This window comes from Triturus cristatus, chromosome 1_1, assembly GCF_964204655.1.
Source record: "Triturus cristatus chromosome 1_1, aTriCri1.1, whole genome shotgun sequence".
Taxonomy (NCBI): Eukaryota; Metazoa; Chordata; class Amphibia; order Caudata; family Salamandridae; genus Triturus; species Triturus cristatus.
The window spans coordinates 1,197,877,425-1,197,902,080 of NC_140579.1; the positions used below are offsets into that span (position 1 = coordinate 1,197,877,425).

General features: G+C 41.1%; 1 protein-coding gene across 3 annotated transcripts in view; it reads left to right on the forward strand.

Annotated features, from left to right (window-relative positions):
- The first annotated feature begins 606 nt into the window (after positions 1-606).
- Positions 607-24,656, forward strand: part of LOC146871825 (ATP-dependent chromatin remodeler CHD8-like) — a 3,469,548-nt gene continuing 3,445,498 nt past the window's right edge. For 2 of the 3 annotated variants that reach the window (XM_085651762.1, XM_085651758.1), the window contains exon 1: positions 607-695. The gene's annotated coding sequence lies outside the window, so the exon portion shown is untranslated. The remainder of the gene's footprint in view (positions 696-24,656) is intronic. The other variant, XM_085651757.1, reaches the window with a different exon arrangement.

The following is a 24,656-nucleotide window of genomic DNA, read 5'->3' on the forward strand; positions in this document are numbered from 1 at the left end:
TGAACGTTGCCACCAGATAAGCCAGTACTTTTATGAGGAGCAGGTCTTGTCATCATCTACGTGTGGGCCTCATTTATACTTATATGTTAATAAAAACTTACCATTCAGTTTACCCTGTCTGCTGTCATAACAGCCTGTTATAAGGGCATGTCAAGCGTTTGAAAAACCATAAAATAATCGTTGTTTATGCAAATATCAGCCTTTCAACGGTGGGAAATGTTTAACAATGCTCAGCTAGCAATGTATTAAAAAAATGCAGGAACCATTTTAAAGAAAAGGGTCTTAAATGGAAAAAAAAGAATACGGCATTGTAGGGGAGTAATACGAAGATAAGTTCAAACCTCACCTACTTTGTTTTAACAGGCATTTGCCCATGCATACTACATCCCTTCTCCGACTGAAGGACCCCGTGCCTCGCCTCCCCGTTTACTTCTCCCTCTCTCTTGCTGCTCTTCATGGAAAGTAAAAGTACAGCCTACCACGCTGGTTGTTACGTCAGCCCGCTCGCGCGCGCACCCAGTGACATCGACCAATAGGCCTACGAGAATAGTAGAAAGTGGCGTTCCTATTGGCCACGCGGACCGTCATTCAGTAAGGTGACGCTTCGCTGCTAGGCTCCCGCACTGATTCCGCCTATATCTTCCAGCGCCGCTTCTTCGGCTTTCTCCCTGCGGACACCGGGCGGCTCTTAAAGGGTGAGCGGGGCGCGTGGTTGTTCAGGGGGAGAGGGAGGAGGCGTCCGTGATGTCACAAGAGGCGGACGACCAGTGCAGGTAAGACCCGCCCCGGGGTCCTAGGGGCCCGCGCCAGGCACCACAGGGGGATGGGGGTTCTGTGACGTCATGAGGTTCATTTAAAGGGATCCGCAGACCTATGAAAAAAAGGAGTGTTAAGAAGGCAGAGTGGGTAGTGTCCAAGAACATTCTGTCAATGAGGTAAACAATGGATGTCAGGATTATGTCTGGTAGGGGGGGGGGCAGTAAAAAAAGAAAAAAAGGTAGCGATGACGTCTTCATGTGAATTGACAGGTTACCTAGGGCAGTTATCAAAGCAGAAGGTGGTAACTTATCACTTGCTGTAGAAGAATGACTTACATATAGTGAAAAACGTGCACTGAAGAGCTCCTTTAGTGAACAATGAAAACGTCATACGGGTCTGACTGTTATTCCCGAATAAGATGAGGCATTGGGTCAAGGTTCATGTAAGTGGTTGTGGACGACGCAAGTGCAAAGGATTCTACAGTTGATTAAAATGGGTTGGATTTTATGTACCTGTGGTCACCTGTTAATCACGACAGTGATTTTACCTTTAGGATCCTATTTCTAACTCCATAATTCAGTCTTAAGTCTTCTCACACTGTCATCAAGTTCTTCATGCCTTGGTCATGTTTACTTATTTATTATTTGCGCTTAGAAGGTCGAGTCATGATCATCTGTAATTTTGGCTCTGAATTTCAAAACATGAGGTTTCATACACGCACTAGTATACTAAAAGCGCAATAGGCATTCTCACTTTTCTTTTTTAGGTCGAGGACTACCGGTCTGCCGAAGGCAGAACCGGAAGTCGGAGATTTAATGTTTTCTAGAGTGGCTATTTAGCCCGCCTCTCTTTTTGCTTCTCCTCCATTGGCTGGCTTCCTAAACGGAGGCCAACCATTGGAGGAGAGAGCCGTCCCTCCAAATAGGCTCCGTCTTTTTCAGATTCGGGGGCGTGTTCCTTGCTGTTCTTTCCACTTTTTAGCCACGCCCTTTTAGAACAGCAGGAACATGCCCCCGAATCCGAAAAAGTTTCGAAGCTTCCATCCGCCATTTTTTTCCTGTCGTCTGCCCGTGAGGATCCATCCATTCGGCGCCGTGTTGTTGTGCCGCTGCGTTTCTCTTCCCGACCTGCCCCCATTCCTACAAATACTTATGCGGTGATTTATTTATGTAAACGACACAGTGCCCGGACAGCTGACGTGACCCCCGACCTCCTTCGTCGACCGTCCCTGTTCGCAGTGATGGACATTTTGGAATGACGGTGTTCGGTATTAAATACAGGGGTGCTGAAAATTAAACCGCTACCATAGACTAATACGTTGGCAATATACAAATAGTGAAGCTGTCGTAAGAGCAGTTTTGTACGAATGTTGACTATGTAATAATTTTTGGATACTTAAAGAGGTCCGTTCTTCCACAGTGTGAGCATTATGTCCAATCTAGGTATAGGCGTGTCCACTTCTCTTTTCGGCGTCATCGGTACGATTGTTTAATTGCTTGCTACTGAATAAATAACTAATACACCTCTTTCTGAAGATGACCGCTGCGGTGACAGCAATTTTGCTCTAGGTGCTTCAAACAATTGATTTAGACAGGAAATTAATATCTTTGTCTCTTTTCTATTTTTCTGCCATGCTTCGCCTCTCTGAGACGAGGAAGTGACGTTAATATCTTGTGGAAAAGAAACAGTCATCCACGTGCGCTTATCCCGCGAGTCAGCTGGCTGGTGTGGACCAATGGGTGCGCGCTTCGTGTAGTTGAGGCCAGGCTGTGACTCGAGTAGGTGGCAGGGGTGTGGACCGTGGAGGAGTGCTGAAGAAAGGTAGTGTCAAGGCGGGCTGGGACGGCAGTTGTTGGAGCGCGGTCAAAGGTCTGGAAGCACCCAACGAGCAGGTGAAGTGCTTTACTTGCGGGGTTATTCTGGAGTGTTTTGTGGGCATAGTCATTATTTCTTTTGAACCACTTTTTACTTGCATAAATGCGCAGGTGCGGCTGAATAGTGGCAGTGTTCCGGCGCCTGCGTAGTGTCAGCTTACTCTCGGTAACAGTTAAGTGTGTTTTGGAGTATGCATTACTGCCGTCTGTAGTGTGTATCACTGTTTGTCATCTGTATCTTTGGAACGTAGTGAATTTGAAGTCGAAGACGGCAAGAGTATCATTCCGCGATTTATAGTTGTTAATTTAATTGACAGCCTCTAAATATGTGCATGGACGGCCGACTAGTGTGATTGTTTCGGCGTCTGCGCACCATTCTCCAATTATGAGACAATCACAGCCGCCTGCTATTTGGCTACGATAGTAGCGCACTATATAAATAGGTTGTGGTTCCGTCACCAACTCGCCTCCGGTCGCCGTAACTATCTCTCACTCTAACACACTACTTAAAAACTTCACTCACTCTCTTTCTATCTCACTACCTCACTTTCTATAACTACATCACTATCTATTTCTATCTCACTCTCACTACCTCACTATATCACAACACACTCTCTCAAAACTTCACTACATCACTCTCTCACTACCTCGCAAATTCACTCTCTCTAACTCACTAATTCACTCTCTCTACCTCACTACCTCAATCTCTCTCTCAAATACACTAAGTCACTTACACTCACTCTTTCACTACCTCACTCTATCTCACTACTTCACTACATCACTCTGTTTCTATCCTAATACCTCACAACATCCCTCACTACCTCACTCTCTTTCACTATCTCAATCTTTCTCTATCTCACAACATCACTCACTGTTTCTATCTCACTACGTCAGAAAATACCTCACTCACTAACTCACTCTTTCACTACCTCACTCTCTATCTACCTCACTCTCTCTCACTACCTCACTCTCTATTTCAATACCTCACTCTCTATCTCACTACCTCACTCTCTCTCTGCTAATGCAATAGGTATCACACATGCAAAAAAAAACTAATGCCAATAGAATAGACAATGCCATAAATTTAGGGATACAAAAATCATAAAAAAATAATGAGCAATACCAATAGCTCTACCTAGAATGTTGCCGAGACCATTGCATTGTAAATGCTTGTTTTGTAATATGCTATGTGTGTTTGTATAGTGGTTAATGATGTATTTATGTTCCCTTACTGCTGTTGTAACCTATACACTCTATGTTTTTTTCTTAGCTACTTGTAGAATGTCACAACGAGGTTTGTTGACATGGTATTTGGATTGGTTAGAGGAGAGTTATATTGGTGAATAGGTCAGTGTATTTTTAATAATTGTCAAAGATTAGAAAGGGAAAAACTTGTAGAGAGAAACAGTGTGCGTCCAAGGAATACACAGTTTTGGGGCATGCAAAACGTAGCAGCAACCAATAGATTAATATCAGTACTTAAATAATCTGTTATTTCCTAATCAATTAAAAGTTTGCATATAAGAAAAAACGGAAGGTGCACAAGAATAGGTCCTCAACGTATTAGATATATGTCCACAGTCAAAGAACATGTAGTCTCAAGGAGAAAAGTCTTCAACCGATGCTCCGATCACTCCACAGAATGTGGCTACAGTTAGTATGCAGTAACAAAGATCAAAGTGCATAGTATATGATCCCGCTCTTGAGAAGCATTTGGTATGCTATCATGAAAAGTTGATTCATAAGGTCTCTACGAACAATATGAGTTGAGCTTTGATTCCTCAGATAATTAAAATGACAAAGTCAACATGTGCTTCAGGGTGATGACTGTTCCATATCCTCACAGTGCTGAATGGAGTTCTGCTGGCGAATCCGAAAAAAAATGTGGATCTGCACTTTTGGAATTGATGCAACATGTACAATTTAAAGTCACAGTATTTGCAATTTATTTTTTACTTTTATTTTTTTTAACTTTTTGTTGAAATCCATGCTCCTCATACAGGACATCATGGACATAAACACTGCTTTATGTTTCACAGTGAGCGAAAGACAATACAACATGTGAGTCTGCAATCAGGATGGCACTTGTACGGCCAGTGCACGCTTCGTTGGAAAATCGTATTTTTCAGCACAGCACATAAAGACCTCCCACCACTCTCAACAACAGTGCCACTGGTCAGAACCCTCTGAAGGCACACCACGCTCCCCATACCTTTTCCCCCTTTTTTGGGGCATCCCCAACTTTGGTAAATCACTCGTTATGCCCTCTGGCACCAGTCGAGATCCGATTTCCAATCTTCATTGCGGGGGGGGGGGACTCTCACCCCATGCCTGGGCTTCATTGCACTACGTTACCTCTGCTGCCAGTCAGATCCTCTGCTGTCTCGGCCAAGTACCCTCACCCAACACCATTAAGAGGAGCCATTTAACATTTAAGGGGATGGGTGAAGACCAGACCCTCGACATTAAAGCAATGACTCCCCTCCAGAAGTTCTTTATCAGTGGACAGTCCCACATGATGTGAAAGAAGGTGCCTGCCCACTTTGTTGCATCACCAGACGCACAGTGATATGTCTCTCTACATATTTGAATAATAAGATCTGTGTAGGATCCGAAGTTGACCAGCTGAAATCTGGTTCTGATTGCCCGCGGGCTCGGGACAGCCTCCACCCAATCATCCAAGTCACCCAGAGTAGCTGTCCACGGTACTCTCCGTATTTCCATAGGTCAGGGGGTTCGTTAAGTAATTTTTTGTAGATCGTGGATATCCTTTTTCGGGGATGGGCTCAAGGAGCAAACTGTCCTCCAGATGCAATGCCTCTGGTAGTGCCTCTCCCTCTCGAATGTAGCTCTGCAAAACATGCCCCAATCGGAAGTATCTATAGTCTTCCCCTCCTCCATCTGAAATTCCTGACGGAGGGCCTTAAAACGTATTCAGGCCTGACCCCTCCAAATGTTGCCCATGTGATCTATCCCTATTAATGCCCAACCTGAGAAACCCACCATGTCCCAACCTCATGGAGCAAATCACTATTCCACAGAGGGGTCTGGCAAGTGATCCTGCCAGTTCATCCCAAATAGCTGTGAGTCTCTCTCCACACATTGACCACCGACTTCGTGTGTGTTGGCAGGTCCAGTTCTTTCTTTTTACATTAGCGAATCGTCTCATATCCTGTGAGACCCTTGGCATCCCTATCCACACAGTACGCCGGTTACTGCTTATCCGAAAAGGCCCAGTCAGGAGTTAGAAGCAGCTGTGCCGCCCAGTGGTATTTACTGATGTCAGGGACTGCCAGGCCACCATTGTACACCCCTTACTGTAGCATCCTGAGCGCAATACATGGGGCCCCAGCTCCCCAGAAGAGTAGTCGGTGGTCCATTTTTGGGGGAAAAACGGGACCCGGGGTGTTCTGAAGCACGTATAGGAAGCGTTGAAGAGACATTTTATAGAGGGCAGCCCTGCCCATCCGAGAAAGAGGTATGCTTCACCAGTGACTCGCGTATCCCCGGAGTCTATCCAGCTGAGGCAATACATTCCTGTTCATAAACCCCTGAGTGTCGCGGGTTACCTAGATGCCAAGGTATTGAAATCCCTCCAGGACCTCCGGCGCCACGCAGTCTGAGGGGAAACGGTGGCACCGCACCTGCCAAAAGAAAAATAAATGATTTGCTCCAATTCGGTAACCCAAGTAGCTCCAAAAAAGGTCAAAGAACTGCAGTATCCTAGCCACTGACTGGTGCAGCTGTATGGCATACAGTAGGACATGGTCAGCGGAGGTTGGGAGGAGCATGTCTCATTATATATTGACGAAATCCCCTGTATCAGAGGGTGTTGGCAAATCCAGTCCGCTAGAGGCTCTAGCGCCTGAGCAAACATGGGCACTGGAGATGCAGCTGACTATAAGTTAAGCACTTCAATCTTAATGTCCAAAAAGAGTATCATAAGTCCTGTGCCATTGGCCTTCCGAGACCTGCTGCAAGAGGTCTCACTGGTGATCCAGAAATACGATTTGAAGACAAAAATGGAGGCAGCACCAGGGATGAAGTCGCACTAGAATCAAATTAGTCTTTTTTCCAAATTCCTTTATTCTTCTTTTTTAGATTAAAATAGCAGGACAACAGCCAACGTGTTTCGTTCCTTAAATGGGAACTTTATCAGGGCTGAATTCAACATAAAACAATACATAATCAACCACATATAAAAAACAACATACAAGACCAAACTACACACAAATTTAACATATAAAGCAACAAAGAAGTATAAAAAAATATGTATACTTCCACAAAAACAAACATTATACTTTTTGATTAGTAAATGAAACTGGTACTGAAACGCTCATAAGACCAAAAGGAGAAAAAAAAACCTCATAGGCCCATTCATTATGATGTACACATACAAAACTTTCTATAAACATTGATCAACCATTACATTAATCTAAATCCATATAAGAAAACAAGGCAAGCAATTCTCGTCATTTATATTCATAACAAAAGCTGGAAATTCATATTCATAAATAAAAGAAGAGCAACAAAGGGGGAGAACAGAAGAAGAAAATATACCTGTGAAACTATGCACATGAATATAAATAAATAGAACAGTCTAATAGTAAGAGAAAACATAAAATGCTTGATCTTCAATCCCTAATCAAGATATTTGTTATGTGTAAAGACCACGTATTATTCGAAGGATCACGGCAATAGTCAGCCGATCAAAGCAAGAATTATAAAACCAGTCCTATAGAAAACAATCAGAAAAAACATAAATAAAAGTGTCTTTTAGTATACATCCTATGCAGTGTGTGTGTGTGTATGTGTATATATATATATATATATATATATATATATATATATATATTCACAGAAAAAACCATAGGTTTCAGGCACGTTATAGTTAGGAATTAGCAATTAAAAAACCTCAGAAATTCACTGAAAAAACCATAGGTTTCAGGGGTGTTATAGTTAGCTGGACTTTTCACTTGTACAAAACCATTGAAATTCCCCCGTTATAGTTAGTTCAGCTAACTATAACTCGCGCGCCCGCAATGCACTGCTGATGACGTCGCATATTACATCACTCATGACATGGTCAGTGACATCACTCATGACATCACTGATGACCTCTCAAATGAAATCACTGATGACATCATCCAGTGAATGTGTTTTTTTTCTAAAAATTAAATGTTTTATATATGTATATCTCAAGGTCGATGGAAGAATAAATGGGTATATATGTGTCTAAATGGATGATTTGTTTTTGAAAAATTGATTGTGTAACTGACTGATTAAGTGTATCATAGTGAATACATGGCTTAGTGAGTAATGTTTAAATATGTAAATATCTGTATCAGTCTCTCACTTTGTGTATAAGTGGCTGCATGGGTTGGTGAGTAGCTACATGGGTGTCTATATAGGTTATTAGTTGGTTTTTTTGAGTATCAGTCTGAGTGTCTGCATGGTTCGGTGGGGGGTATTACGTAGTGCATAGGTGCATGAATGAGTGACTCACTGTTTGTATGTGTTGAAGACAGCATGTGTGCAGGACTGTATGGGTGGATGAGTGTGTGTTTGGGTGTGTTAGTGAGTGAATGACTGTCTCAATAGTGTCTTTATGAGTAACTACATATGTTTTAAACTAGTATATGTGACTATTGGTGTATATAAGTGAGTATATGTGAGAGTGAGAGATTGAAAGAGTTCCTGTATGTGTTTCTATAAGTGATTGTTAAAAGACTAAGTATGTGTAAGTTTCCGTAGAAGTAAGTGTGGTAGTGTGTGTATAACTGTATATGCAAGTAAATGTATGTTTGATTCTTTATTAGCATGAGTGACTATGTGTGTGAGTAACTCTATGGATGAGTGGCATTGTGTAACAGGATGTAGAGGTGTATGAGTACATATGATGAGTGAGTGCATGTATGAGTGACTGTATAGGACTGTTGGTGAATGAGTGGATGTGTATGTGGATCTTAGAATTACTGAAGAGGTTGTTGTAACTGGTATTGGTATGTCCATTGTTTTGAAAATTTTAGTCTCTATTTTTGAATGTGTGTATCAAAGGTTATATTAGGGTGAAAGGAGGTCTGGCACTCTATCACAAGGATGATGTCATCAGTGATGTCATCAGTGATGTCATTTGAGATGTCATCAGTGATGTCATGAGTGATGTCACTGACCATGTCATGAGTGATGTAATATGTGATGTCATCAGCAGTGCATTGCGGGCGCGCGAGTTATAGTTAGCTGAACTAACTATAACGGGGGAATTTCAATGGTTTTGTACAAGTGAAAAGTCCAGCTAACTATAACGCCCCTGAAACCTATGGTCATGCGGGGGCTGAGAAAAAAGGGGGGTCCCAAAACGCATTTTACCCATGCAATTTTCCATAGGGACCTTTAGTCCAAGGTACAGTCCGAACGGCTGAACAGAATTACTTGAAATTTGGCAGAGAGGTAGTCCTCAGCTCAGGGATGTGCCTTTTGCATATATGGTGTCAATCTGTTCAGTAGTTCCTGAGAAAATCAAAAGTAAAATCACATATATCTGGGCAGAGCCTAACGACACCTCTCATCGTGAGATCTGATTGGCATCAGTACTTCATCCAAGAAGTGTTGGCAGCCATCTTGGGACCAGTTACAACAACCTATTCAGTAATTGTAAGATCCACATCCACTCATTCACCAACAGTCCTATACAGTCACTCATACATGTACTCACTCATCATATGTACTCATACACCTATACATCCTGTTACACAACGCCACTCATCCATAAAGTTACTCACACACATAGTCACTCATGCTAATAAAGAATCAAACATCCGTTTACCTGCATATACAGTTATACACACACCACCACACTTACTTCTACGGAAACTTACACATACTTAGTCTTTTTAACAATCGCTTATAGAAACACATACTTATTCATACAGGAACTCTTTCAATCTCTCACTCTCACATATACTCACTTATATACATCAATAGTCACATATACTAGTTTAAAACATATGTAGTTAGTCATAGAGACACTATTGAGACAGTCATTCACTCACTAACACACCCATGCACACACTCATCCACCCATACAGTCCTGCACACATGCTGTCTTCAACACATACAAACAGTGAGTCACTCATTCATGCACTACGTAATACCCCCCACCGAACCATACAGACATCAGACACTTATACTGATACTCAAAAAACCAACTAATAACCCATATAGACACTCATGTAGCTACTCACCAACCCATGCAGCCACTTCTACACAAAGTGAGAGACTGATACAGATATTTACATATTTAAACATTACTCACTAAGTCATGTATTCACTAAGATACACTTAATCAGTCAGTTATATAATCAATTTTTCAAAAACAAATCATCCATTTAGACACTTATATACCCTTTTATTCTTCCATCGACCTTGAGCTATACATATATAAAACATATGTAATTTTCAGAAAAACACACATTCACTGGATGATGTCATCAGTGATGTCATTTGAGATGTCATGAGTGATGTCACTGACCATGTCATGAGTGATGTAATATGTGACGTCATCCGCAGTGCATTGCAGGCGCGCGAGTTATAGTTAGCTGAACTAACTATAACGGGGGAATTTCAATGGTTTTGTACAAGTGAAAAGTCCAGCTAACTATAACACCCCTGAAACCTATGGTTTTTTCAGTGAATATATATATATATATATATATATATCACCACAAACTCCCTCCTCACGAAGAAAGCAGAGGCCACACGGGGGAAATCCAGGGAAACACTTTTATTATCGGCAAATGCATTTCGGCCTGACGGCCTTCCTCAGTGCCCAAGCAGTGTTCAGGAGGTTTTGCAGTTCTGTTTGAAGTAAGCCCTGCTCCGATGTTATAGGACAATGTTGGCTCCGCCCCCACACAGGTTAAACTGCTCACACGAAGTAGCTCACGGGATTTGCGGTGAACTACTAGTCCTAGAATGCTGTTGGCTATCAGGTAGGTGATGCAGTGGGGTATGATGATGTAAGATTGATCGTACTGCGTGCCAAACAAACGGAGATTCTTCCAAAGCCAATGTCCTGCTGCGATGTTAATCAGGCGCTTCCCTGGGTCCCCGAACCACATCAACCTCTGTGCCATGGAAACCAATCAGCGGGGGTAGGTATGGCCATGCATCCCGCCCTGTGTGAAGTAAAATTACTTCGCAACCACCATTCTCCTTCCACAGCGATGAGGCGGGTCTCAGCTTATCAATATCTTGAAGTGTCAAAAAACCACCGAAGCAGCAGCCAGAAGAGCTGGGACCCTTTTGCAATGCGGGTGCCTCTGTATCACGTCTCCGGCTGACGTGAACAACATCACCACAAACTCCCTCCTCACGAAGAAAGCAGAGGCCACACGGGGGAAATCCAGGGAAACACTTTATATATATATATATATATATATATATATTCCCAAACAAATAATTACGACGACCACACAAGGGTTATTCTTCCACCAGATCTTTTAACTCCGGTAACACGTTTCGCCTGTCACAGCAGGCTTGCTCACACACTAGAAGTTTGCACAAGGGGCAACAATAGAAGATGTATCCGGGATCCCAACTGCCACTAAATCAATAACCAGCAGTGATACGGAGGTTGACATACAGGAAATAAATACAAATACGAGTGAATTAACAACTGGAACATGGCAACAGATGAATTTTTTAGAAGAATATCGCCTCATGAGAACAGGGAGGCAGATTCTGAGGACAGTGCAACCACCGAAACCAAGAGGTAGAGGTCGAGGACAACAAAACAGAGGGAGAGGAAAAAACATGGAAGAAACTGGCGAAGACGACAGCGGATCAAGAAGAGGACGAGGACGTGGATACAGACCAATGGGAAACAAGAAGAGTGGTCCAAAACAACAAAAGTAATGGAAAATGAAACGGTAAATAAAAAATTTTAGACTCATCATATCGACCACTGAGCATGGAAGAAAAAAAAGAACACTGTGCTTAGGTCTCTCTTTTTGTCCTACAGGTAGTTTAAATTATCCTGATACTAGAATTGATATTTTTAAATTTGTACGCAAATTAAAGCTAAAAAAATGGCACAGTAACAAATGGTCGAGACCACCAGATGGAACTAGCAAAAGTAATACAGAAAATGAGATAAGGTAAGACGCACCATATACCAGCATAGGTGACTTCAGTACATTAACAACTCTTGCGGATCTATATGATGATCCTGATTGTATGACCAATGTAGACACAGAGGAAATTGTCACGGATTGTCCAGCATGAACTGGATTTAAACCCAAGTCTATATTCTATCCTATGACATCTCATGACAATATAGATGCTTTTCATGAGACTGTAATGAAAGATCTTATAAACTTACGAATGAAGATGAACAAATCCTCCTATAAACAACCTGAAAAAAAATTCTCAAAAAAAACTATGGGAACTAGTGAAATCATTAGCTGAGGACGATAATTTGGTGATTCGCCCTGCAGACAAGGGAGGAAATATTTTTCTGTGGGATAGGAATATGTATGTTGAGGAAGCCCTAAAACAACTCGGGGATACTAGGTATTATGTAGAAAGTGATATGGAAGAATACAATGAGAGCATAATTAAAATCTGGGCTATGCTGACGACATGGAAAGATCAAGGCCTCTTACAGTGGAAGGAATTTTGCTATTTAAAAATAGGACTATCCGAAATTGCCTAGTTTTTACTTATTGCCTAAGATCCACAAAAATGCTACTTTACCACCAGGGAGACCAATAGTATCATCGATCGGATGTGTGTCGAAACACATATCCAAATATGTGGATTATTTTTTGCGAGAATAGGTTCTAACTCTTCCATTTTATACTAAAGATTTCCTAGGGAAAATAAAAGATATTATTTGGCAAGAGGATTACCAACTAATCACAATGGATGTTAACTCTTTGTATTCAATAATAGATCACGAACTAGGTTTACAGTGTTGTTACCATTACCTTAAAAAGAGAAAAGTTTGCTTTATGGATCATACAATGATACTGCTAGAAATGATAAGAATCTGTTTATCACACAATATTTTCATGTTTGATGGTCGAATGTTCAAACAAGTCCTCGGTACTGCAATGGGGACTTGTTTTGCCCCGAGTTTTGCAAATCTGTTTCTCGGGGTGTGGGAGGAGGAAGTACAAAGAAGTATTGACCATACGGAAACAGGAGAGAGGATAATTAAATGGTTGAGATCTATTGACAACCTTTTCATTATATGGAAAGGGGATGAAAAATCAGCTACTACATTCATTGAGAAATTAAATATCAACAATTACAATTTAAGACTAACATATAACATCAGTAAGGTAGCTATTGAATTCCTAGACGTGGTGGTAGAAATCCGCCAAAATAAAATATGTACAAAATAACATAGAAAAGAAACAGCTGGGAACAGTCTTCTCCATGCTCTAAGCAGCCACCCTGAAATGGAGCATACCATTTGGGGAGCTGCTTAGAGCAAGGTGAAACTGTAGTACCATGAAAGATTTTCACACTAAGCAAAAAATCCTGTTGGAGAGATTTGGAGAAAGAGGATATCCCAAATGGGTACTAGAAAGAGCCGTAGAAAAAGTGAAAAAGATTCTGAGGGAAAAAACCCTTGTAGAAAAATCTAAGGAAGAAAAAGAAGGGGAAAAATCAACCTAGAATTATCCTCTCATTCAATGCAGAATCGAACAATATTGTTAAAATTTTGAATAAAAATTGGAACACACTTAAATGTGAACCTACTTTGATGAATGATCTACCTAAACGCCCATTAATAACGTATTGGAAAAGTACAAATCTTAAGGACATTCTTATGAAAAGGAGATGTATCCAAAACTCAAATTAACACACGTCTCAATTTAAAAGGGTTTTTCCCCCATGTGGACACTGTAAGGCATGCCGCCACAGCCACATGCAGAAAAAATACCTTACTCCTGTAGCGGAAAAGAATATTGAACAATTTCTGACATGCCGAACCACATATGTGGTCTATATTCTTGAATGTCCTTGCCATCTAAGATACGTAGGTAGCACCACTCTAGCAGTCAAAAAAAGAGTGCTGGAACATATGCAGGCAATAAATAATAAAAATCCACACTACCCTGTGGAAAGACATTTTGCCAAATACCATTTGTCGATCAACTCACTGTTAACAGAAGGGGCGGAAATGGGGAATTACAACTCAGACCGAGGGAGTCGTAGCACATTATTAACTTGCAAAGTAAACATCCGGGAGGATTAAATCAGGATGAGGAATTAAGTGTTTATTTAAGAGAATAATAAGAATTTAGAGTAAAACTATTTATCTGTACATATTCTGATAAAATCAAAATGAAACGTATATTGCCATGTGAAAGTTATTTAGAGTGATTTTACCTTTACTATTAGATACGAATAGTTCTTTATTGTATTTTGTTTGAATTATAGGAGGAAAGGAAGGGGCCGACTCCGCAAGGGAATCGAGATTCACCCCTACCCTTTTCTTCCAGAGCATCATATGAAATTGAATCATATCACAGATAAGAGAACCTCCATATTCCTAATAATATGTTTAAGTTCTACTCTGTATATTTTGATTTAGTAAGGGAAAGAGGTGGCACAAGTAATTATCAGATTTAAGTTTTTTATAGGGTGTTGATCTTTGGTTTTGGTGGGGACAAAATGTTACGTACAAAAAAACAATAGGAGATTAAGACAAACAGGACGTAATAAGCCTTTTTGACACAATGTCAGTAATGAATGATTATAAGATTTATGCTTAATATAATCAATGTTAAAGTACACAAGATATGATAATTGAAGAATATTTTAGACATTGTGTCAATTGAACAACAAATGAGTTATAGAAAGATTGAATTTGCTTATATTATTCTCAAATTGATCATTGGTTTGAAGCACTATGCTGATGGAATGTGAATGATCTCTTATGAGAGAAATGAACTTAAGGCGAGGTATTGGGCTTGCATTTGACTAGCTTAAAATGGCCGCCAAAGTAACATTAGAACAGAATATGGACATGGTGACTGTAGTCCTTTTTCTGTTTTCTGGGTCTGAATTCTCAATGGTATATACGTAACTCTAAACCCTCTATCTAGTGTGTGAGCAAGCCTGCTGTGACAGGTGAAACGCGTTACCTGAATTAAAAGATCTGGTGGAAGAATAGCCCTTGTGTGGTCGTCGTAATTATTTATTTGGGAATTTTGAAAGTCGGCGCGCTCCAGCTCCGCCGTCATCGGACGACCTGCCTGCCTCAGGCGGGGAGAAACAGAAGGAGCAAACTATGAGGGAAAAAAACATATATATATTTATCTACTGGCAGTCGCCAGTAGATAGTTATAGTTCGGACCGAGTTCCCATAGGAAATCTGAAAATTCTATTTTGAATAACTTTGGCGCCGGTTGACTTATGTTAGTGAAATTTTCAAAACTAATGAGGCGCTCAGCTCCTACCCTGAAAGTCTCGGGGTGATTCGTCAAGCGGGGGCTGAGAAAAAAGGGGGGTCCCAAAACGCGTTTTCCCCATGCATTTTCCCATAGGACCTTTAGTCGAAGGTACAGCCCGAACGGCTGAACAGAATTACTTGAAATTTGGCAAAGAGGTAGTCCTCAGGTGAGGGAAGTGCCTTTTGCAGGTCTGGTGTCAATCTGTTCAGTAGTTCCTGAGAAAATCAAAAGTAAAATCATATATAGGCGGAGCCTAACCACACATCTCATCCTGAGATCTGATTGGCTGCCAGCACTTCATCCCAGAAGTGTTGGCAGCCATCTTGGGACCAATATACATGATAGCACCTCGTTAAAAAGCATTGCAGTTAATAGAAGGTTTTAAGACTCTAGTTACATTATAAATCATTTGTTGATGGTACCATACTCATTTTAGGAATTGTGGTATGTTCTAAGGGGATTTTACCATATGAAAAAGCCTTCTGCTGGGATATCATGATTGAGAGAAAAATATTTTCTCATGCTTTTCCCACAGAGGTTTGGAAGGTGATCTATAAGCTAAACTGAGAGCATATTTTCTGTAAATTCACATTATCTTTCTCAGTCATGTGAGAATGAAGTCTGACATTCTCAGTAAAACATGTACATCCAACAAGGGCAGAGACTGTCAGTTGATTCCTTTGTGTTCTACTGCAGCTTCCCAGAGTGTTCCAAAGAACAGCTAGAGCGCTAACAGTCTTACTTATGACAAAGGTATGGCACACCTGAAGCCATCTTGATTGGAATTAAGTGGTAACATTTAAAACATTTAATTTAAAAAGGAACAACATGAGAGGGTTCATTTTGCCTTAGAATGTATGATTAGTGCTGCAGAAGGAAAAATTAGCGCACATTTTGAGTGACTTCTCAAATCCTCTTCTATTTCATTAAAGAATTCTGACATGCAGACTGAAACATGCACTTTCAATACCAGCAGCAGACTTCCCTGGTGAGCAGTAGCTTTACTACAGTGATCTAATGAGCAACTAGAGTACTAACATTCTGAATTTATGGCAAATGTGTGACACATCTGAATGCCTTCTTCATTGAATCAAAGTAAAAAACTGACAGTATGCCTACTGAGGAGACTGCAGTAAATGAGGAAATTAGGAAACTTCATAACAAGTCTCCCAAGATGGCCACCAGAGACAAAAGAGCCCAAATGTAGCACAAATATCACCGAGATGTAGCCCAAGTATAGCCCAATGACAGAAATCCCAGAGTGTTTTAAAGAACAACTAGAGCGCTAACAGCCTTACTTATGACAAAGGTATGGCACACCTGCAGCCATCTTGATTGGAATAAAGTGGAAACATTTAAAACATTTAATTTGCAAAGGAACAAAATGAGGGGGTTCATTTTGCCATAGAAATTATGATTAGTGCTGCAGAAACAAAACGTAGGGCACATTTTGACTTCTCAAATCCTCTTCTATTTCATTAAAAAATTCTGCCATGCAGACAAACATGCACTTTCAATACCAGCAGCAGACTTCCCTGGTGAGCAGTAGGTTTACTACAGTGATCTAATGAGCAACTAGAGTGCTACCATTCAGAATTTATGGAAAATGTGTGACACATCTGAATGCCTTCTTGATGGAATCAAAGTAAACAAGCATTGAAAATGCAATAGGTCTCGCCCTCGTTTAAGTTAAAGCAATTCTGTTTGTAATTAGGTGGCTTTTTAGTTTTGCTTGTATTAGAGTTTTTCAAACTTTCATATACATACCATGCATATGTATGCATATATGTATATGTATATTCACTGAAAAAACCATAGGTTTCACACAAGTTATAGTTAGCTGTACATTTCACTCGTAAAAAACCAATGAAATTCCCCCGTTATAGTTAGTGCAGGCAACTATAACTCACGCGACCGCAATCTTCTGCTGATGTGAATACTGTATTTAGACACTTATTTGCCCATGTCTTCTTCCATTAAATTTTAGCTATACATATATTACAAATATTTTTTTTTCATAAAGACACATATGTCATCAGCAGAGGATTGCGGTCGCGTGAGTTATAGTTGCCTGCACTAACTATAACGGGGGAATTTCATTGGTTTTTTACGAGTGAAATGTACAGCTAACTATAACTTGTGTGAAACCTATGGTTTTTTCAGTGAATTTGCAAGGTTTTTTAAATGCTAATTCCTAACTATAACGTGTGTGAAACCTATGGTTTTTTTCAGTGAATTTGTACGGTTTTTTAAATGCTAAGTTACTTTACGCCATTCGTGGCGTGCGCGCCCAGTTAACGCAGTTCGTTCCGTGCGCGCACGGTGCGCTTCGCGCACCGTGCGCGCACAGTGAGCACGCGGTGCACTTCGCGCGCCCACTTTACGCAGTTAGTGCCGTGCACGCACGGTGGCCACGCAGTGCGCTGCGCGCACAGCGTGCCCACGTTACGCGGGATGGGCCATGTACGCACGATGCGCTTCGCGCACCGTGCGCACATGGGGGACATATTATGCGCTTCGTTGTGAACGTTATTCATTTGTACTTTCCATTTAATTATATAGGCCATGCAAAAATGGTGCCCTACGGGCACCATTTGCACACGGGGTGGGGAAAGTGTGTATTTTTTTTTTTTTTTTTTATACATTTTTTACCGTACGCATAATCGGCGATTTTTCGAAAAAAAATAAGTTTGTTTTTTTGGCCTTGGGGGTTGTTTGGGGACACATATATGGATGCTGGGTGTTTAAGAACTGAATATACTCCCCCTGTAGATGGTTTTTGCAGCCCCCCTCAGAGTGCGGCCGCCGCTTCCTGGTTTCGACCGATTCGAATGTTTACTAAGATCTAACAGCCAATCAGAATCGCGCTCGCGCACGTCACCGTACGCGTACGGTAAGCGCACCGTAAGCGCACCGTAAGCTGGCTCAGATATATATATTGTTTTAAAGGCTATTTTCTCAGAATCTACTGAACAGATTTACACCAAACCTACAAAAGGCACTTCCTTGACCTGTAGACTACCTCTCTGCCAAATTTCAAGGAACTCTGTTCAGCCGTTCGGGCTGTAGCTGTGTCTAAAGGTCCTATGGAAAAATGCATGGGAAAAACGCGTTTTGGGACCCCCCTTTTATCTCAGCCCCCGCTTGACGAATCCCCCCGAGACTCAGGGTAGGAGCGGAGCGCCCCACCTATTTTGAAAATTTCGCGAGGATTCGTCAACCGGCGCCAAAGTTATTCCAAATAGAATGTTGCGGATTTCCTATGGAAACACGGTCCTAACTATAACTATCTACTGGCGACCGCCAGTAGATAATATAAATAAATATATATATATATATATATATATATATATATATATATATATATATATATATATATATATATATTTGGTCATTTTGTTGCTTTTCTCTCCTGTCTTTTACAGTTAGGATATGAGTCTTTAGTTTTGATATAAATTTGAATGATATAAAATGTTAATCTTGAATGTGTGTGTGTATATATATATATGTGTGTATATATGTGTGTGTGTGTGTGTATATATATATATATATATATATATATATATATATATATTCACTGAAAAAACCATAGGTTTCACACATGTTATAGTTAGCGGAAATTTTACTGATAAAAAAACCAATGAAATTCCCCCGTTATAGTTAGTGCAGGCAACTATAACTCACGCGACCGGAATCCTCTGCTGATGCTAATACTGTATTTAGACACTTATTTGCCCATGTCTTCTTCCATACATTTTTAGCTATACATATATTACAAATATTTTTTTTTCATAAAGACACATATGTCATCAGCAGAAGATTGCGGTCGCGTGAGTTATAGTTGCCTGCACTAACTATAACGGGGGAATTTCATTGGTTTTTTATCAGTAAAATTTCCGCTAACTATAACATGTGTGAAACCTATGGTTTTTTCAGTGAATTTGCAAGGTTTTTTAAATGCTAATTCCTAACTATAACGTGTGTGAAACCTATGGTTTTTTCAGTGAATTTGTACGGTTTTTTAAATGCTAAGTTACTTTACGCCATTCGTGGCGTGCGCGCCCAGTTAACGCAGTTCGTTCCGTGCGCGCACGGTGCGCTTTGCGCACCGTGCGCGCACAGTGAGCACGCGGTGCGCTTCGCGCACCGCGCGCCCACTTTACGCAGTTAGTGCCGTGCACGCACGGTGGGCACGCGGTGCGATGACAAAGCAAGAAAGCACGTCAACAAATCTGTTTCTGCTTTCCTCCGTGACTATGGTATGGGTGCCATTTACCACAACAACTTGCGTTATGACATGCAAGACATTTATAGAGGAGATGGTGTGCACTTCAATGATGAAGGGAACAGAGTCTTCCTCTTGAACCTTAGACTCTGCATCGGTACTTACTTGTAGGTACCACTAAAAAATCATTTCATAAACACAACGGCTCTTTTTAGAGCCCCCTAATATCTAAACACTTAAATCTGATTTTCATTTTTTTTTTTTTTTTTTCCTACCGTACGCTTACCGTAAGCTTACCGTACGCGTACCCCGTGATTTTTTTTAAAATCAATAAATGTTTTTTTTGTACTTTTCTGTCCTTCTTTGACCCCCTTACAAATGTTAGGGGGTCTGTAACTCTCCTCATTGCCCCCTTTCCTTGTTTTCACTCTTTTTTTTCAGAGTGAAATACACAAAATGGCGGCCGCCGCTTCCTGGTTTCGGCCGATTCGAATGTTTACTAAGATCTAAGAGCCAATCAGAATCGCGCTCGCGCACGCCACCGTACGCTTACCGTAAGCGTACGGTAAGCGTACCGTAAGCGGGCTCAGATATATATATTGATTTAAAGGCTATTTTCTCAGAATCTACTGAACAGATTTACACCAAACCTACAAAAGGCACTTCCTTGACCTAGGGACTACCTCTCTGCCAAATTTTGAGTAATTCTGTTCAGCCGTTCAGGCTGTAGCTCGTTCTAAAGGTCCTATGGAAAAATGCATGGGAAAAACGCGTTTTGGGACCCCCCTTTTATCTCAGCCCCCGCTAGACGGATCCCCCCGAGACTTTCAGGGTAGGAGCGGAGCGTAGCGCCCCACCTATTTTGAGAAATTCGCGAGGATTCGTCAACCGGCGCCAAAGTTATTCAAAATAGAATGTTGAGGTTTTCCTATGGAAACGTGGTCCTAACTATAACTACCTACTGGCGACCGCCAGTAGGTAAAATATATATATATATATATATATACTGCATAGGATGTATACTAAAAGACACTTTTATTTATGTTTTTTCTGATTGTTTTCTATAGGACTGGTTTTATAATTCTTGCTTTGATCGGCTGACTATTGCCGTGATCCTTCGAATAATACGTGGTCTTTACACATAACAAATATCTTGATTAGGGATTGAAGATCAAGCATTTTATGTTTTCTCTTACATATAGACTGTTCTATTTATTTATATTCATGTGCATGGTTTCACAGGTATATTTTCGTCTTCTGTTCTCCCCCTTTGTTGCTCTTCTTCTTTTATTTATGAATTTCCATCTTTTGTTATGAATATAAATGACATGAGAATTGCTTGCTTTGTTTTCTTATATGGATTTAGATGAATGTAATGGTTGATTAATGTTTATAGAAAGTTTTGTATGTGTACATCATAATGAATGGGCCTATGAGTTTTTTTTTTTTTTCTCCTTTTGGTCTTGTGAGCGTTTCAGTGCCAGTTTCATTTACTAATCAAATGTATAATGTTTGTTTTTGTGGAAGTATACATATTTTTTATACTTCTTTGTTGCTTTATACGTTAAATTTGTGTGTAGTTTGGTCTTGTATGTTGTTTTTTTAAATATGTGGTTGATTATGTATTATTTTATGTTGAATTCAGCCCTGATAAAGTTCCTATTTAAGGAACGAAACACGTTGGCTGTTGTCCTGCTTTTTTAATCTAAAAAAGAAGAATAAAGGAATTTGGAAAAAGACTAATTTGATTCTAGTGTGACTTCATCCCTGGTGCGGCCTCCATTTTTGTCTTCAAATCATGGGCAAGAGAGGGCAGCCCTGCCGGGTTTCCCTACGCAGTGCAGAGGCACAGTAAGTCGCCCCATTGACTTGTACTTGAGCCATTCAATCAGGGAATTGTGAAGCACACTACTCACCCGTGAGGGTCTCAAGGCGATTGGGGGGGGGGGGGGGGGGGGGGGGTGCATCTCCGGGTTAGCCGAAGATCCAGGTTTTGAGGCTCTTTCTGAAGGTGTTCAGAGTGGGGGAGCGTCTGATGTTGATCGGGAGCTGGTTCCAGGCCATAGCCGCGATGTTGGAGAAGGCTCTTCCACCCGTTATGGCTCTGCGGATGCGTGGGGTTTCTGCGAGGGCGGCTGAGCGGAGGTTTCTCCTGGGTACGTGGAAGGACTCTTTCGTTGGGGTATTTGGGTCCGGTGTTATGTAGGGATTTGTAGGCGTGGGCGAGTAGTTTGAAAGTTACTCTTCTCGACGGGGAGCTCGTGGAGTTGGGTGATGTGTTCATGTCAAGGGATGCCGAGGATGAGTCTGGCCGTGGTGTTCTGGATGGTCTGGCGTTTGCGTAGCAGGGATTTGTTGATTCCAGTGTAGAGGGTGTTTCAGTTGTCCAGTCTGCTTGTTATGAGTGCGTGGGTGATTGTCTTTCTGGATTCGGGGGGATTCTTTTGAAGGTCTTGCGGAGGTCGTTGAAACAGGTGGAGGCGACGGCGTTGATTTCGCAGGTCATGGTAAGGGAGGAGTAGAGTATGATGCTGGGGTTCCAGGCGTGGTCCGGAGGGGGTGGGGGGGGTTGCCGAGGGCGGTGAGCCACCAGGTGTTGTCCCAAGCTGAGGGGGTGGGTCTGAGGACGAGAACTTCTGTCTTGTCCGAGTTGAGTTTCAGACAGCTGCGGCTCATCCAGGATGCTAAAAGATGAGGAACGAAAAAGTATGTAGGGATAAATCCCTCATTTATTTGTGCACAAGGCACAATTAATTACCTTGACGTTATCAATAACTTTCAACAGACAATTACCAATGATTCTATTTCACACACATGCCGTTGGGCCGGTCTCTGGCACACCAATTGGTTTCACATAAGTTAACCAAAAACACAAATTTTACACAAAGACATACAAATATACATATATATATATATCTTACCTACTGGCGGTCGCCAGTAGGTAGTTATAGTTAGAATGTTGCGGATTTCCTATGGAAACACGATCCTATTTGGAATAACTTTGGCGCCGATTGACGAATCCTGGCGAAATTTTCAAAATAGGTGGGGCGCTCCGCTCCGCTCCTACCCTGAAAGTCTCGGGGGGATTCGTCAAGTGGGGGCTGAGAAAAAGGGGGGGTCCCAAAACGTGTTTTCCCCATGCATTTTTCCATAGGACCTTTAGTCCAAGCTACAGCCCGAACGGCTGAACAGAATTACTTGAAATTTGGCAGAGAGGTAGTCCTCAGGTCAGGGATGTGCCTTTTGTAGGTCTGGTGTAAATGTGTTCAGTATTTGCTGAGAAAATAGCATTTGAATCAATATATATATATCTATAGGCGCGCTCCGAGCGCGTACGGTAAGCTTACCGTACGCGCACGCTCCTGTGCGCGAGCTTAATTCTGATTGGTGGTTACATGACTGTAAACATTTGAATCGGTCGAAATCAGGAAGTGACGGCCTCCATTTTGTGTGTCTCACACTGATAAACAAAGGAGGAGAACGTGGAAAGGGGGCAACGAAGGGAGTTGCAGACCCCCTAGCGTTTGTCAGGGGGTCCAAGAAGGTCATAAAAGTATGAAAAATAAATTTAATTTTTTTTTAAAAAAAATCGCGTGGTGCGCGTACGTTAAGCTTACCGTACGCGTACGGTAGAAAAATAAATAAATAAAAAATAGAAGTAAAAAACAAATTTAAGTGTTAAGATATTAGGGGGCTCTAAAAAGAGCCGTTGTGTTTTATGAAGTGTTTTTTGGTACCTATAAGTAAGTACCGATGCAGAGTCTAAAGTTCAAGAGGAAGGCTCTGTTGCCTTCATTGAAATGTACACCGTCTCCTCTATAAATGTCTTGCATGTTGTAACGCAAGTTGTTGTGGTATATAGAACCCATCCCATAGTCTCTGAGGAAAGCAGAAACAGACTTATTGACGTGCTTTCTTGCTTTGTCAATTTGCGGACAAAATTGGTTGGACTAGTTCCACTTTTGCCTTTGGCATGTGTTAGAATATACGAAGGCAGATTGAGGAAAAAGCGACATCAATTGTACAAAGGTGTCCTTAATAAGCATTTCCAGACCTACCCCAGTTAAAGTGCCTAGGTCATTTCCACCACAGTGCACAATAATAAGGTTAGGCTGTGGGAGATGTTGAAAGGTTTTCACCAAAGGCAATAATTGGTGCCACTTTAACCCTCTCTGACCAATCCATTTAATGTCTACATTTGGCAAAGCAAGGTCTCTCACCATATCTCTGTTTTCTGCATACTTTTTACTCCAGAAGACATAGCTGTGACCTACAATCCACACTGTGAACATCTTTCAAGGTGATCTGGATGCACTCAGAAGGTGTCTTTCAGTAGAATGGCAATATGAAATGAAAGACAGTTGAAAAATGGAGGCATACATATTTTTTTTAAATAAAAAGAACTCATTGGCTGATTCCAATCTTTTTACAGTAAAAAGTAGGCTGTATGTGTACATTTTTAGAAGCATGTTTTGTATTGGTTCAGAAAATTGTGTTCCCACAGAAGATTAGTTTGGATTTGCTGTTAGGTTGGACAGGTGAAGCACTCTTGCTCTTTGGATTTGAAACATTGTGTGCTGAACTTCTGACCTCTCTCCTCACAGCAGTGTTCCATGAGCTGTTGCTATGGTAGCAGGCAGAAGTCAAGTTGGGGGAAGGGTACATTTGGAAAAGGGTTGAAGTTTTCAAGCAATAGAAATGTGTGATTTCATTTGAAAAAATGTGGGAAGCACTGAGATTTGTAATTAACATGTATATGTGTGAAAAAAGAGAGGGAAACATTGCCATTTATTGGTTGTGGTGAGAGGTGTACAGCTCTGAGATTCTGGCTCTGATAATCTGCTGTTTGAGTGCCACATTTCTTTCTCAACTAACTAATTTTAAAGGTGAGTTATGAGTTTGAGAGGGGATGTATGTGGTGATTTTTGATATAAATATTAGAATTGTGATTCTTCTTTAAAAGTTATGTTTTACATTTTGTGGTTTGGGAGATATTTAACTGTCTAACTATTTAAATATTATGGAGTGTGTTTTTACCATAAGTTAAGGTGTACTGGTATCGCTGAGGAATACTGTTTTGTGCCTAGAATCAACCCATGAGTCTGTGTGCACACAGGAATTGTTGTCAGAGATTTTAATAGTGATGGTCCGGTTCTGTAAGAATGGCATTTGTAGGAAAGGGGTAGCTTTCTTTTTGTAAATATGATGGTTTCCATTCAGCATAAATCAGTAAGACACAAATGGGAGGCAAATGCTAACACATTTGAAATTGATATCGCAGATTTTGCTTCTCATCATGCAATTGCTGAGCTTGGTCATACATATACA